The following is a 4,860-nucleotide window of genomic DNA, read 5'->3' as shown; positions in this document are numbered from 1 at the left end:
TACGTTTATCACTAATCGTCTGACAGGTAGGCTAGATTTTTACAAATGTTGGAGTCAAAGTAAGATGGCTAAAATCCTTGTGACAACCAAGTGACAGATTATTTCTTGTCCTTGTCCTTGTTTCTTTGACACAGATTTGCGAACAAAGGAAGTGTGATAAATATTTCAAACCTTTATTTCATTTAAACATTAAATGTTAATGGGGGTGGTGATTTATGTGTTAAGATTTTATCATTTTAAACCATTTCCTTTTTCTAGTACTTCAAGGAAATGAAAGGAAGACTATAATTTTATGGAGTCTTTAGATAAAAAATACTCAGGGAACTGTTAGAACTTCTTATTTTGACAGTAATGAATCAACAATAATTTTGACCTACCTCTTCATTTATTTTTGTTATTTCTACTCTACCTTTTAGAAAAAGCATGAGATAGTGATTGCAATGAAGTCTGTTAATAACATTTCTGATTTTTTGGTATAAATAGTTCAATGAGCTTGATGACTGACCTTTGTACATAACTTAACCATGGGCAAGTCAAAACCAGTGGGTTTCTTTTACGTTTATTGCAGGAGGAAGCTGCTGGAGGTGGCTCTGTAGCTGGTTGCTCTTTGCATAGAGTTGTGCCTCTTGTATTTGTGTGATAGGGTTCAGCCAAGCATACTGGGAACAATCCCAGAACCCTTATGTTTGGACTAAGGTCTAGGAGCACTGCTTTACCTGCACCCAACACTCAGGTTCAACAGGGAACATATTCACAGAAGTTTCCCCATGACTGATTATGAGGCTACTATATGCAAATCAGGTGTGACCTCACGGCTTTCTTGCTGTGTCAGCAGCACTTGCTGGGGTGCTCACAAAGCCCACCTGTGGCAGGATGGCCCATGTAACAGCTGCTGTTGGATGGGAAACTGAGTGTGCTCTCCCCCACATTATATGAGAGGGTGTCTGCCCAAACCAACCACGCTGAACAGGAGGATAACTATTGGCCAGGTACCAGGGAACTATGAAAGAGACTTCTAAAACCTAATGAAGTTCAAAAAGGCCAAGTGTAAGGTCCTTCATCCTGCACAAGAAGGACATGGAAGTATTGCAATGAATCCAGAGGAGGACCATGAGGATGATCAAGGGGCAGGAGCACCTCTCTTATAAAGACAGGCTAAGGCAGTTGGGGTTGCTCAGCCTGGAGAAGAGAAAGCTCTGGGGAGACCTTACAGTGGCCTTCCAGTGCTTAAAGGGGCCTACAGGAAACCTGGAGAGGGACTTTTTGTCAGGGCATGCAGTGATAGGACAAGGGGGAATGGATTTAAACTAAAAGACAGTTGGTTTAGATTAGATATAAGAAATTCTTTGCTCAGGAGGCAGTGAGGCACTGGAACGTGCTGCTCAGAGAAGTTTGTGGGTGCCCCATCCCTGGAGGTGTTCAAGGCCAGGCTTGATGGGGCTTTAGGCAACCTGGTCTGGTGGGAGGTGTCCCTGCCCATGGCAGGGGGGTGGAACTGGGTGTGCTTTAAGGTCCCTTCCAACCCAAACCATGTTATGGTTCTATGTTTCTAAATAGGGGAGCCAGCTTGAAAAGCAGTGTAAGCATGAAGATTTCTAACAGTGGGAAGAGAGCTTGGAGTGGGAATGGAGTCATAGTACAAATCCAGTTTGATGTTCTTAAAAGCTGACTCACCAGCATCACAAGCTCTGCCTCTGCCTCTCCCCTGTGGATGCAATGAGCAGCCTGTGCCCAGCTACTGGAGTGACAGAGTGGGGTGCACCAAGTGGGGAGCTGGGGCATGGTTATACGGCCTTGTGTGATGATCTCTGAACAGCTTTGTAATTAGTGAGCATCATGGTGCTGCATGTAATGTGGAGCAACCACACCTGCCACAGGAGGTGTGTGCAAGTGGGGAAGACCCTGCTGCCGTGAGAGTCTGGTGCATATAAACCACCTGAATGAGGGGATATGGTGTTTGTGTGCATTCAAGTATGTTTGGGTGCTTTTGTGTTAGGGGGAGTAGAGCTTTTTAATTTTATTCATAGAGGGATGTTCAGAAATGTGTAGGTGTATGTTAACATTTCTTAAGTGACTGGTATTGTGATATATCTGTTTTATTTCTGGCATGATTCTGAGTGGTGCCGATACTGAGCTCACAGACTGGTGATTAATTATGTGTAGCCAATAAATCGAAGAACTGCTTTGATTTTGGTTTTGTCTAAACTGTCTTTTCCCTAAGATGAGTGTCTGTTAAGACAGCATGGTCACTATATAACAGTTGAGCAGTGTTCAGAGGTGATTTCAGAAGGGATCCTTTTTGAAGCTGACAGTGCTTTCAGCCAATGCTCTATTAATCTTGCCTCCGTGGTGAAGCTGGGAAGGGAAGACAGTGATGGTTACCTGCAGGGCTGCAGTACCCAGCTGAGGGGCCTCTCCCTCAGTCAGCCAATGTTTCTGTAGGAGAATGAGTCTGCTCTGCTTCTTGTTTTCTCTTGTTCCTTCCACCCACAGTTTCTTTAAATTAATATCTTAAAGTCAACATAATTACAATTGGTTTCTTTTGTCTCTTTGTATTTGACAGTCTTTTTCCATATTCTTGTCTTCCTTCTAATCCCCACCCTGAATTTTAGCTGCTAATCCTGGAATGTCTCCAGAAAGCTCTTCTGCCTTTCAGATCTCTTTTATCACTCTCATTCCTATCTTCTCTCAATTAATCTACAGCACACATCAGGAAGATGAATACTTCATTTCATGGCTAGTGTTATGTGAAATCTTCACTTGGATTTGTATGGACACAGATGGGGTCATATTCCAAGCAGAAATGTCTTTTATGGACTGCAGGCTTGACTGAGAGGCAAGGGCAAAACTGGGTGATTGGACAGCTGAAATGAATGGCAAACTTTCCAGTGATATGAAGTCTGTTATATGTGTGTCTAAGACTCCTATATATGCATGAATGTGGCAAAGTCTGGCTGGATGGGAGCAGCTTTGGCATCCGGTATTTCTGGAATGGCCAGAAAAGAGGTCAGAGAGGCCAAGCATGTAGTTGGTGGGTGGCTGTGTGGTAGAGTCTGCCTATGACTGCAGTTTGGACCATGGCAGAGATAGGTCTTAGGGACCACTGGCACTGAAAGTATTGTGGATTTTTTGCCTATGATGTCCTACAAATCTAAATCAACTGACCATTAAATTTAGAAAATTTAGAAAATTCAGTCAGTGGAACAAGCAGAACAGTTTACAGGACTCATGTCTGGACAAGTATATAGGGGTAAACTGCTCATTCTGTATATTACACAAAACATTTACACACTGTCCTGTAAATGGATTATGTAATATTCTACAGAGCAATACAAATAAATCCAGCTCAGGCAAAGATATGATGAACTGTCTGCTAAGCCAGAGAGTTCACAAACATATACAGACATAGGCATACACACATATGCTACTTTAAATGCTCATAAAAAGATACCTTAAATGCCAGAGAGGCTTTTGGGAATCTGCTCAGGGTGGGATACACAGAGCTTTCTCAACTTTCTGAATATTCAGCTCCTGTTAAAATGGATGGGAACTGAGCATCTGTGCTCCTCATCAGGTTCAAGAACTTTGTCGCTAATTACACGCCTCATTTTCCCTCTTTGAAAGGGGAATAATAATTTTCCTTTCTTCCACCTCTTATCTCTCATGGTTGTTTTGTAGCTGGGTTTCTCTCTTCAGGTAGGTACCTCAACTAGGACAGTGTGCTCCCTAATCTAAGAAAGAGCTTAAACAGTACAATAAGGTGAATGTTTAGCCCTACACCAGAGTAATCTGATATTCAGTTAGTATTAGTCATGAACCCACAGAAGTAACTTAATTTTCCATGTAATTTGGCAGAAATAAAATTTGTCTCCAGAAGAGGTGGGTCTATAACCTTTCACTCATTCCTAGCTGTCTGTATCCTTCCCTATCCTGTGTTGGATCTAGCTTTTTTGTTCACAAACTGATCTAATTTTTAAAAGAACACACACAGGAATAATGGACACATTTTGGGTGTGTCTGTTAGCTTTCTGTCAGATTAGGTGGTTGATCAGATTCTTCTAATGGTTCTAAGGAACATAATATTAATTTGGTGGGAAGCTAGGGAAAGAGCAGTCTTAACAAGACTTAAATCAACAGAGACTTGTGAAAAAAATGGATTTTCCATGTCCGCTTTATGACTTGGTAACATTCAGGCATGAGGTACCACGCTAATACCTCAGTACCGATGCGTACTCATGTGTTTTTTAGTAGCACACTTCTGTGTCATGTAGAGTGAATTCCCTGTGGTTTTGGTGCAAAATAATCCTGTGGTTAATGCTAGATTGGCTGGCCTGAAGTTCCACAAATTTTGTTACTGTTTTGTGAAGATGGGTGCAGCATTTGCCTTTCTCTAGTCATTGCTCCAGTCCTTACCTAGCTCAGTTAGGAATTTAAGAATTTATTCTTTAACCAAGCTGGCCTTCTTCTCTGTCTGCCTATTTTCTTGCAGACTGGGATCAATTGCTCTTACACGTTGGAGGTCAACCTGCTCCCCTGAATACTTTCACCTGTGAGAACAACCCCCCAAAAGGATGAGTTTAAAAATACTAAAAAACCCTAAACCTGCTTGTCTAAAATCCAGGGTTTTCAGTCAGAGTTTTTAGAATAATTTAAGTAGAAGATGACCTCTGGAGGTCATCTGGTCCAATCCCACTCCCAAAGTGAGTGTGATATAACTCAGGTTGCTCAGGACCAAGGACAGAGGTTCCACACAGTTTCTGGGCCATCTCTTCTGGTGTTTGACCACCTTCGGGCTCTAAAATCTACTCAGAATTTGCATTGTTTTAATGTGTGTCTCTTGTCTCTCAACTTATCACTGAG

At 42.1% G+C, this 4,860-nt stretch overlaps 1 long non-coding RNA gene across 1 annotated transcript; it reads left to right on the top strand.

Moving 5' to 3' along the window:
• The first annotated feature begins 802 nt into the window (after positions 1–802).
• On the top strand, positions 803–1,789 carry LOC140001422 (uncharacterized). The gene is made up of 2 exons (XR_011806641.1): positions 803–989; positions 1,558–1,789. It is a non-coding gene; the product is annotated as an uncharacterized lncRNA (long non-coding RNA).
• Positions 1,790–4,860: the final 3,071 nt, after the last annotated feature.

Source organism: Anas platyrhynchos, chromosome 1 (assembly GCF_047663525.1).
Source record: "Anas platyrhynchos isolate ZD024472 breed Pekin duck chromosome 1, IASCAAS_PekinDuck_T2T, whole genome shotgun sequence".
NCBI lineage: Eukaryota > Metazoa > Chordata > Aves > Anseriformes > Anatidae > Anas > Anas platyrhynchos.
Note: the sequence above shows the minus strand (reverse complement) of the source record. Positions and strands in the feature narration are given on the sequence as shown.